This window comes from Miscanthus floridulus, chromosome 1, assembly GCF_019320115.1.
Source record: "Miscanthus floridulus cultivar M001 chromosome 1, ASM1932011v1, whole genome shotgun sequence".
NCBI classification, from domain to species: domain Eukaryota; kingdom Viridiplantae; phylum Streptophyta; class Magnoliopsida; order Poales; family Poaceae; genus Miscanthus; species Miscanthus floridulus.
The window spans coordinates 203,124,742-203,137,026 of NC_089580.1; the positions used below are offsets into that span (position 1 = coordinate 203,124,742).

At 42.9% G+C, this 12,285-nt stretch overlaps 1 pseudogene; it reads left to right on the forward strand.

The window, feature by feature from the left end:
- Positions 1 to 3,088: 3,088 nt before the first annotated feature.
- Positions 3,089 to 12,017, forward strand: LOC136450945 (probable helicase CHR10; annotated as a pseudogene).
- The last annotated feature ends 268 nt before the right edge of the window (positions 12,018 to 12,285 follow it).

Sequence of the window (12,285 nt, forward strand, 5' to 3'; positions counted from 1 at the left end):
GGATGCGGCGGGGGCGGCAGAGGATGCGGACGAGACAGGGTAGTAGGCAAACCAGAAGAGGTAGTACTCGAAGACGGAGAGGTGGAGCTCGGAGGCGACGCGGCGCGACAGGAGCGGCGAGGCGAGGTCGGTGGAGGGGGAAGACCCGAGGGCGAGGCGGAGCCAGTCGGGGAGGCGCTCGGAGGGGAAGACGTAACGGATGAGGGCGAGGCGGTCTGCGGCGGCGGCGGCGGCGAGAAGCGGGCCGGTGGGGGAGAGGAGGGAGAGGAGGAGGTCGGCGAGCGCGGGGTCGGCGGCGGCGAGGTCGATGAAGGATGGGGAAGACGGGGCGGAGACGAAGAGGCGGTAGAGCAGGGACGGGAAGGCGTCGGCGAAGAAGGCCCGCGGTTGGTCGTCGGCGTGGCGGGCGAGGTAGTCGATCACTCTGGATGTGGCGGCGGCGGCGGGGGGCGTGGCGGCGTCGAGGACGGCGGCGGCGAGGGAGGACGCGTCGGCCCCGGGCGGCATGGCGGCGGCGGCAGCGGTGAGGGAGTGAGGCCTAGGGTTTTTGGTGGGATTCGGGCCTTTTTGAATTTGCCTCTCTCTCTCTTCCTAGACTGGGCAGCAGGCAGAGAAGGGAAGAGAAATCTGGACGGAAATGGCGCTCGCCTAGTCGTCCAGTCCCCTCTTCCAACTTGGAATTCGTCGCGTCGGAGTGGCGAGGAGAGAAGACCCCGCCCGTGTCTGTGTGTCTGTCTGTCTCTCACAATGACACACACACGTGGACGCTCGGACGGTCCAGGGTCCACCAACCGCTCCCCACGTCACTTGCGCCTTTGGGTCCAAGAGGAAAGCAGGCGACGCGTGGCCGCCGACCGACGACCGTCGTGCTCCTCCGCTTCCCCACTCCATTCGCCTCCCTTTCCATTTTTCCCCCCTTTCTTTTTTTAGGTTAATTAATACATATCATTATAAATATCACGTTTTAAAAATATACCATTACTATTTATGATATTGAAAACGTACCATTATAATTTCACATGTCTTCAAAATATACCACTGCTTACCCCTTCAACTCATGTATTTGAATTTTTAGACCAAATTGCCCTCATCTTCCTTTCCTCTCCTCTCGCTCCCTCTCTTTTTTACGAGCTCGACACAGCCATGCATGGTCGGGGGCATGCAGCGCCGCACCTCGCTCGTGTGCGCCGGCTTCGCAGCACCTTGCTCGCCGACCCACCACTGCAGCAGCGCCGCCACGGCAGCCCTGCACCTCCCACTGCTCACCGGTTCACCACCATGGCGCATCCGTGACATGCCGGCACGTCGGCCTGCCCCTGGACGGCGCGCTCCAGCTCGTCCCTGCGGCACGCAGCACAGAGCCTCGAACATTTCAACAACGGACTCTCTCCAGCTCCAAGCCTCCAACGCGGCCAGCCGCTTCAGCAACAAGCCCGAGAAAGAAGCAGCCGCATCCATGGCTGTGCTGGTCGCGAGGCAGGAGCTCGAGCTGCAGTGGTACAGCCGGAGCACCTGTGGGCACATCGTGGTGCGCTTTCGGCTTCATCAACCACTCTCCTATGGCCACGTCATGGAAGACGTCGGTAAGCCGGGCATACTCCTTGGCCACCGCCGCAGGGAGCTGGAACGAGTGGAGCAAGGAGTCCTAAGCGTGTTTGGGCAGAGCAAGCTTCCATGGATTTGCAGCGGCTACGGCGACATTGAAAGGCACTGCGTGTTTGGGCTGGGCTCAGGTGCCGACGCAGCCACGGTGGCGGGCCGACGAGCATGGTGGTGTGAGGAGGCACACACACGAGCTGAGGTGTGGCACTGCAGCTGGCAATGCCTAGGCGCTGGTCAGCTCGTAGAAAATGGAAAGAGGGAGGAAGGACAAAGGAGGAAGATCAGGGCAGTTTGGTCCAAAAAATTCAGATCATTGATCGAAAGGGTATGTTTATGAAAATGTAATGGTACACTTTCAATATCATAAAATTGTAATAGTATTTCTTCAAACTCGTAGAATTGTAATGGCACCGTTCCAATTAATCCTTCTTTTTTCCCGCCCGCCCCGCCAAAGTAAAGATGGCAATTGGTAATTACCCGCTAGGTATGGGCTGCCCATACCCTTACCCACAAGAAAATATTTTACCCATTAATTTACTCATATCCATGTCCGGGCAAAAGTTCTTTCCCATATCTTTACCCATGCGGGTAACGGGTATTCATGGGTACTCCTTGGCCATGATTCCAAGAATGTTTACAAATCAAAATTACATGTATAAATATATCAGGCTCCCAGTTTCAGACAAAGCATCACAAATCAATAATAAATTCATCAATCAAACAAGCTATATGAACAACTAATCAAACAGTCTAATAGATAAATCCATCGTTACTAAGGTCTTGTTTAGATTACCTCCAAATTTAAGTTTTTTCACTCTCTCTCCATCATATCAATTTTTGGACGCATACATGGAGCATTAAATGTAGGTAAAAAAAATAACTAATTACACAGTTTGGTTGTAAATCACGAGATGAATCTTTTGAGCCTAGTTAGTCTATGATCGGACAAAGTTTGTCAAATACAAACGAAACGTGCTACAGTGTCCAGGTTGCAAAAATTTGCAATCTAAACAAAGCCTAAATACCAAGTGACTAATTTCACGAGTTTACATACAATACAACAAACTAGCTAGGAATTACCAAGTCTCCACCACATGCATAACAGGCACATAGCTACACCCATACATACTACTAAATTAGTGAGTTCATCATATATTACATGTTGGCCCATGATTTCAGACATACTGAATCAGATTTAATTTATCCATGGATTAATGAGTATGGACAATGTATTCCCATACCCTTACCCGCTTTGCCCACTGGGTAAGGTTTTTTTCCCATTAACTTAGGTCCTGTTTGGTTCTTTAGTTCATGGACTAAAAATTTTAGTTCACTTTAGAGAACTAAAAGTTAACTAAAGTGGTGTTTGGTTTTCTGAACTAAAATAGACTAAAGTGAGAAGAGAGGACAATAAATAAGAGGTATGAGTGTCCCTAATAACTTTTAGTCTACCATACCTTTGCCCTAGTAAGGTTGGTTCCGGGTAGAAATTGCCATCTTTACGCCAAAGGCTTTCCCCCTCCCATGGCTGCGCCTGCGACCTCCTACGAGCGCCGATTGCTCGCGGCCGCCGACCTCGTCCTCTCCACCGACGCCCAGGATCAAGCTACCCGCCTCCTGGACCTCGGCGTCACGGCCGACCTCAAGCCGCACCAGCTCCATGGCGTCACCTGGCTCATCCGCCGCTACCGCCTCGGCGTCAACGTCGTCCTCGGTACGTCCTCAAAATCCCCCTCATCTCCTTCCAATTGCTGACCTCCAACGCTAGCTTCTTATTGTCTGCCTGCTCCGTTTGCTCGCAGGTGATGAGGTGAGCTTTCATCCGACGCCGCCGCCGCCTCACCTTATAACCACACACCACTGTCGACGGTGTGCCCGCAACTGAAGCCTCCTCGCGCGAATACACCTTTCGCCATTTCATTTGCCTACTCTGTCCCCCATTTTGTCCTCTGTTCTATATATTTCCCTTTATTTATTACAAATAAATCTCTACTGCGTGGTCAGTCTATGTTTTGCTTATTATCAGTTATATAAACCTTCGTTTATGTCGCCAAACCCTACATTATCTTCCTACATTCCATCAAATCAAACAACTCTTTTTTATATATATAAGAAATCAAACAACTCTATGAGACTAGGAAGCTTGCATCCATGTATAACTGCTTTTCCATGCCATATAACTCACGCTATCCAATTTTATGGGCCTTTGACCATGTGCAGATGGGGCTTGGCAAGACCCTACAAGCCATTTCTCTATTGAGTTATCTCAAGATCCAGCGTATTGCACCCGGACCATTTCGTAAGTACCCTTCAAGTGATTTCTTTTCTTTTTTCTTTTTTCTACATTGGATTTCACCGTGCTTCTACTTGTATTTTGATCCCGTAAGGTCATCCTTGCAGTGGTCTTATGTCCTCTAAGCGTCACAGATGGCTGGCTGTCAGAATTCAGTAAATTCTGTCCTTCCTTCAGGGTGCTGCAGTATGTTGGTTGACCTTCGGAGGACCATCTATGAAGATGTACAGAAAGCTTCCACATCATCTATGCTCTTCTGTTACAGAAAATATTCTTGGTTCAATATTCCTTAGGTGTATCCCATGATTCCCGTCAATATGTGTCACATCTTTCCTTTTCTTGGTTTTTTTTTTTGCATGTAACAGGAATTACCATTTGATGTGCTCATGACAACATATGACATAGCCTTGATGGATCAAGATTTCCTTTCACAAATCCCCTGGCACTATGCAGTTATTGATGAAGCTCAACGTCTTAAAAATCCATCCAGTGGGAGCAGACACTTAATCTTTGTAATTCACCTGAGAATTTCAGAAATCCAATTGCATCACTAATTCTATGGTTATGACTGCCGTGTGCAAAGTTTTTTCCTGGTACTGCCCTTTTGTCACCGAGCAGCTCTTGGTACCACAGCACTATAAGCTTGTACCTACCTTCATTTTTGTGTGTCATGTGGGGTTATTAGTTTGTTTATAAGTAGCATGGAAGCTCAGACGTTCGGTGCTGCAAGGGGAAAAATATCTTTACTTCCGACTTCTGAGTAGTATCTTGGTAGAGCATTTATAATGTCAGAGCTAGATTTGTCATTGTGACTGAGCAACTACTAAAGAATAGTTATGATCTGATTCAATTATCGTTTTTGAGCAATAACTAAAGAATAGCTATGACCTGGCACTAAGCAGAAATACTCATATTTTACAAGCAATTTCTGGACTTCAGGTTAGAGCTATTTAACTATTTACCACTATTTAACACTTCCTGGCACTTTCAGATTTTAAAGAATACTTCCTGGCACTTCCTGGCACTAAAGAATACTCATATTTTACAATGCTCAAAAATAATCTTCCTGGCATTCAACTATTTACCACTTCCGCAGCAAACAAATTACAATTTTATGTTTGTTCATCAGCATTGGTCTGCACTTTCAGATTTCAATTGAGCATGTAACCCAACTGTTAAATTTATATTTATTAGGCACCTGTCGGTTGGTGTTATTGTGTTAATATATACACCTGCCAAGGCATACAGACAAGTGTGCATGTGACAAATGCTATTGGCTGTACCTTTTCATTTTGTCCTTTTAGTTCACTTATGCCTTAGATAGGAGTGCTTGGAAAACAACTATTCACGTGCCTGAACCTTGATTGCTTCTGCTGGGTTTCAACTCTAGCCTACCCCAACTTGTTTGGGACTTAAATGTTTTGTTGTTGTTGTTGTTGTTGTTGTTGTTGTTGTGAGTTCACTTATCATAGAAAATTGTCTTTATCTTTATATGGTATCGTGGAACAAACTTCCGTCTTTGACTCAGGAAGTTCTTTTCCAGGTACTGTATATAATGTCCTTGAGCAGCGTTTCATCATGCCAAGACGTCTACTACTAACAGGCACTCCTATCCAGAACAACCTTTCTGAATTATGGGCTTTGATGCATTTTTGTCTGCCTTCAATATTTGGAAAGTTGGATGAGTTCCTTTCTACATTTAAGGAAGCAGGGGAATCATTGACAGGTATTACATTGAAATTGTTGAGCGATGCATTTTTAGCATGTGTTAATTGCCAGGTATCTTTTGTTCTGAGCAACAGCACATTTGTGCACTTTAGCTGGGAGCACTATATGCATGATGTAGCACCTGCGCTTGTTTGGTGCATCATGCAGTATATTCTATTGGTAAAATTTGCACAGTTTCTTCATGCTTCGTGTTGTATCATATTTGTGTAGGTGTATTGTGTTGAATGGTTAATGCTGTTATCCTTTGGTCTACTCATTCTCTTAATAGAACACACAAAACCAGAGCATGCCTTTACATGGAAATCAAAACTTGTAGTGCCTTTACAAATTTGAATCTATTTTAGACCAATTGTTCCTGCATCAAACAGTTCTCTCAACCATTTATTCACTCATCTTTTCTTTCATATTGGTTTTGTGTTTATTTTTTGGGGCTCTACATTGAAAGTAATTCTTTTGGATCTCTGAAATGCCAATATCTTGTTTCTGAACAGGTGATGAAGCTAATAAAGCAAAAAGACAATTCAAGATCATTAAACATATACTCAAGGCATTTATGCTACATCGGACAAAAGCTTTACTAATTGAGAGTGGAATTCTGGCGCTGCCTCCACTAACTGAGCTAACAGTGTATGGTTCTTTGTTTCAGGAGGATATTTTCCCATTTCTTTGTGCTCTTGCCCTCTCTATCTTCTTAATCTGTTATAAATGATTTTTACAGGATGGTGCCGCTGACACAGTTACAAAAGAAGCTTTACATGTCAGTGTTGCGGAAAGAGCTGCCAACACTTATTTCATTTACTAGAGGATCATCTCGCCACCAGTCTTTGCAAAACATTGTAATTTTGTTTCTTCCTATGTTTTCTTGTGAACTAGCATTTTGTATGTTCTGCTGCAGTAACTCATAATATTAGATTTTATCGTTTCCCTCCTCAATATTTCAATTCATGCTTTTGCACCTCCTTGTGGGTTTATTAGTTGATTTATTTATTAATGTGCATGTAGAAGAAAATAAAGTATTTAATCGAGTTATGATTCATATGATATGTCATGTTCATACTCCTCTCCTTCTTAACTTTTTTTTTTGAACGTCAAACTTTCTTAACTTTTCAAAACAGTTAAAGGATTTCCTTTTCCAGTGCAAGTGTTGGTATTATGTTACTTAATGCCAGTCTTCTAGAGTACACCCCCCCCCCCCCCCCCCCCCCCCACCCCCCACCCCCACAAAAGGAGGGGGAGGTTAAGAATGAGAGGGGCGGGGGGTACAACCAACTACCAGCCCACCCCATCCAAAAACTTCCTTTTTCTTTTGTTAATTTATTCTAAAGTTATATCGTTTTAGCTCTATCTTGCTTTTTCGAGTTTATGCATAGAAAACAAATTTAATGCTCATTTCTTGCTTTTCTAAATTCTCATCAGGTAATACAACTGAGGAAAGCTTGCAGTCACCCATATCTGTTCAGTGGCATTGAACCTGAGCCTTATGTGGAAGGGATTTAGTTCAGGTTAGTCTGCTTCATTAGAAGATTAAATGCTAAGAGCCTATCTACCTGGTGTCATATGGGCTTCGTGGTTTAGCTGTGAAAATGCAATTGAAGAACTGGGTAAATAGGAAGCCCCCTTTTCTTCCTTTTTTGTTTTACTTTCTTTAAAAAAGAGAGAAGATGGGCAGGTGCTAGCCAAACCTGGTAAAACAATAGACATGGGTGTGGTGCCACCATGTCAAATAATACTGCCATTTTTGTTGTTATCGAAAACTTGGAAATTCTAAGTTGCTCATAAAGTGCTCCCTGCGCGCTCAGCAGCCAACTAGGGCCATTTGAACTAGCAGGTTAGACTTTTGTTAACCTGGCATGGGTATTAAATTATATTTTATGGTCATCTTTGTTCAGGCTAGTGGAAAGCTCATTGTCCTAGATCTTGTCCTGAAGAAGCTCCATGAATGCGGACATCGTGTTTTGCTATTTGCTCAGATGACCCAGACACTGGACATTCTTCAGGTTTTCTTTTTCCCAGTGGTGCTAACACAATAGGCGACTTATTTCTCTTAATACTTATGCATACATTTCATTGTCTCTTATTTTGTGTTATCACTTCAATAGGATTTCCTAGAGCTACGCAATTACACTTACGAGCGCCTAGATGGTTCAGTACGTGCTGAGGAACGGTTTGCAGCAATAAGAAATTTCAGTTCTCAATCTACAAAAGGTCTTATCAGAGATGATAATCAAAGTGGAGCATTTGTTTTCATGATATCAACTAGAGCAGGTGGTGTGGGGCTTAATCTCATTGGTGCCGATACTGTGAGTCTCATTGAACTTGATAACATTGCTACTCCTATGACTATGATTTTGCCTACTAGATCTAGTAATATTTTATCTATTCTAAATAATGTTTTTAGTACCAAGCAAACAGCTGCTAATGATGACAATGAACCTTATTTATATGTTATCCATGCTTATTGGGATGATTGGTTTAGGTTATTTTTTATGAACAAGATTGGAATCCTCAAGCTGACAAACAGGCCCTACAGCGTGCTCACCGCATTGGACAGTTGAATCATGTGTTGTCAATAAATTTGGTGTCACAGCGCACAATTGAAGAGGTAAAGACTATGGCTTACTGTTGGAGCCCTAATGCTCTCTTGAATAAGTTGTTTTTTGAAATTCTGGGTTTCTTGTCCTTTTTAAAATTGGAATCAGGTCATAATGCGAAGAGCCAACAGAAAACTTAAGCTTAGCCATAATATTATTGGAGAAGAGGATGGAACTGATGGGAAGGGAGGAGATCCAGGAAATGAAGCTAGTGACATGAGATCAATTATCTTTGGCTTGCACCTGTTTGATCCAGCAGATACAGCCACAGAAACAATCAATGAGGATACAACTGCGGAGACAATCAGTGTGGAGAAACTGGCGAAGTTAAAAACAATGTCTGAAAAGGTTGTCATGATGCGTAGCCATGAGTCTTCAGAAAAGGACTAACGGGCATTTGAGATAAATCCAAATATGACTGATGACAGTGGAACTGTGATTAGAAGGGCTTCCGATTCTATTCGCATTGATCCTGGGCTAAACGAAGCTGCATACCTATCCTGGGTCAAGAAGTTCAAAGAGGCTTCCGGTTCTAGTGAAGATGCCACAGTTGAATTTGGAAGGCAAAGAGCGGCGCCTGAAGAAAAGCTCCTGAAACGTGATGTTAACAAGAAAAAAATAGAAGAAAAGAGATTGGCCAAATGGGAAAGTTTGGGTTACCAGACACTAGCAGTTAAGGAACCTGATATCACAGCAAGCCAGAATATTTCAGACGCAGGATCCATCCAATTTGTATATGGAGATTGTACTAATCCTTCAAAAGTTTGTCCTAAAAAGCCTGCCATCATATTCAGGTACTTATACTTTCTAGTAAGAAAAAACATGAGTATGCTATTTATGGAAGGCTTAAGGCTATTACTTCTTCCTATAATTCTTTAACTAGTTATTATTGTATGATTTACCATATTCTCCCTGTATGGCTGTGTCTTGGATGCAGAGATTGTGGTGTTTTCTTTTTCCCATTGTCTAAAAATAGTTTTTGTGTTGTATATTTATTATTTCGGGCATCTATATCAAGTTTTCAACTACTTGATGTTAAGATGTATCTTAACGTAAAGAAAAGAAAATAGAAAGATTTTCAATATTTTTTGTCCTTCGACTTCTGCCAAGTTTCCTCTGAACCAAATTTTTGTGCTAAATAATTTGTAATGCTGTCACAGCTGCATAGATAATTCTGGGACTTGGGCATGGAGGAATGTTTGATGCTTTGACTAGTCTGTCGACATGCATTCCAGATGCTTATCACCGTGCTTCTGAATTTGATGACCTCCACATGGGCAATCTTCACTTGATTCAGCTTGATGGTTAGTTTTTTTTAGCACAATCTTCACAAATTTGTATTACTTTTATGTTCATTGCATTTCACTTTAGACCATATTTACATGCATGAACTTCTGTAACTGCTAAATATAATGCCAATACTATCATTGGAACTATGCTAATCTTGATCAAAGAACTTTAGTTTGTTAGCTATGGCCTAGTTGTAGCAGTATGGGGAGGGGGGAAGGAGGGACTGGTCTTCATTCCTAGGGGCTCTTGTAAGGGGACCAGTCCTTCCTTTTTATTCTCTAATACACTGACTTGCAACTCTTCTGAGTATTCAAGAAAAAAATATTTACTAAATGTTGCCTCTCTATTATTTTATAGTGGCTTACTTTGACAAGAACCTGTCCTTTGTCTTCATTTCATTTTCATCCTTAGCAGAAGCCAACTGTACCCAGAGTTTGGATGCACCTTTATGGGTAGCACTAGCTATCGTTCAGTCTTACAATCCGAGACGTAAAGTTCCGAGAAGTGAAATCTCCATGTCTGATTTGGAGCTCTGTTTATCAAAAGCAGCCTTCTCAGCTGCTCAGCATTCTGGTACTGTTCCCATTTGGTTCCTTAATATAGAATTGTTTAGAAATCTAAAGCATGCCTTGGAATATCTGAATGCCACCCATCTCTTCACCAATGCATGCAGTTGTCAATATGTTTATTGTTTCAAGTAATATCTACACACTAAACATCCTGTTCAACCTAAACGTCCATGGAATTTCTTTAATTATAAATCGTGAGAGCATGTTTGTATAGCTATTTTAAACTTATAATCACTTTCTCACCTTTGAAGCTATCAAAATGCTATGGTTCCCATTTTTTTTTTCTTTTGCATTGAAGTATTGAACTGATGCAATTATCTCCTTAGCTACTATCAGATTCAGTTATTTTATTTTCATTTTTTTCTCTCTGAACTTTGAGCCCTTATCTGTTTGCCTTAGTGATGGATGATGTCACAAGGGACATACAAGGGGACATCCCTTGGTGTATGCTTTTCGCGGACGATGTAGTGCTAGTTGATGAAAGCCGGACAGGAGTGAATCAGAAACTGGAGTTATGGCGGGAGACTTTGGAGTCCAAAGGTTTTAGACTCAGTAGAACTAAAACTGAGTATATGAGATGTGACTTCGCACTACTACTCGGGAGGAGGAATATATTAGTTTGGAAGGTCAAGTAGTGCCTAGGAAGGATACATTTCGACATTTAGGATCAATGCTACAGAGAGACGGGGATATTGATGAAGATGTTAGCCACAGAATCAAAGCAGGGTAGATGAAGTGGCGCCAAGCATCTGGTGTCCTATGTGACAAAAGGGTACCACAGAAGCTAAAAGGCAAGTTTTATAGGATGACGATTAGATCTGCTATGTTGTATGGTGCAGAATGCTGGTCTACGAAAAGACGACATGTTCAACAGATAAGTGTCGCGAAAATGCGTATGTTGCGTTGGATTTGCGGTCATACAAGAAGGGGTCGAGTTCGGAACGATGATATACGTGATAGATTAGGGGTAGCACCAATTGAAGAAAAGCTTGTCCAACACCGGTTGAGATGGTTCGGACATGTCAAACGGAGACCTCCAGAGGCACCAGTGCGTAGTGGAATCCTAAGCCAGGATAGTAACGTGAAGAGAGGCAGAGGAAGACCGAAGTTGACTTGGGTAGAGGCAATAAAAGGAGACTTGAAAGGATGGAATATACCCAAAGATTTAGCCTTAGATAGGAGTGCTTGGAAAACAGCTATTCACGTGCGTGAACCTTGATTGCTTCTGCTGGGTTTCAACTCTAGCCTATCCCAACTTGTTTGGGACTTAAAGGCTTTGTTGTTGTTGTTGTTGTTGTTTCTCTCTGAAGCGGCTATCCACATGCCCCGAATTGGTTATCAAGGTGGCTCCCAACGATCAGAATGGTATACCATAGAGCGCCTGCTCAGGAAATACTCATCTCTCCATGGAATCGACATTTTTGTGTATGCCATGTGAACACAGTTCGTTTTATGAGTTTTCCGGTCGATGTACTTGCTAATGAATAACTGCTACCATTTTCCTCCTGCAGGTACTACTTTCAGCGTTCATCCAGACAACAGGCAGATTCTAACCTAGGTCATGCTGATGATTCTGCTCAAAGCAACCCAAGCTAGGTGTAGTTAGGGATGTCTCTAACCCACTAGATCAGAAGAATCTGGGATTATGTAGCTAGCTGTAATTCGTCTTTTCTTTTCTCTTACCTGCTCCTTCTCTGTGGCTTAGTAGTACGCTTATGAATAGATGAGCGAGCCAAATGAATTAGGTTTTAGGGTTTTGGTTCATTTAGCTAAGAGGTGTATGTACAATTGCTGTTTGCATCGGCAGTCGCTTTTGTTGAAAATCTATATATGGCATTTATATTGCTTGGTTCATTTAGCTAAGAGGTGTATGTACAACTGCTGTTTGCATCGGCAGTTGCTTTTGTTGAAAATCTATATGTGGCATTTATATTGCTTGTGAGATCTTACCAGATTAGATGAGAGATCAAGCTATGATATGCAATTTTGTCTCGTTGGTTGATAAATATTTTTACAAGGTAGTCTCAAATTACTCAGTGAGTTCGTATCACCCTTCCTTTTTTTGGCATACTTGATTATCTGGCCATCTGTTTCAGGCGTGATAAGACTATGTTGATGCAGATTGGAGCCCTAACCCCCAGGCACAAGGTACTTATTGCTAGCCGTTGATTCTAACTCGTCTTGATTGAAGTCCAGCGACCATAGAATGCAA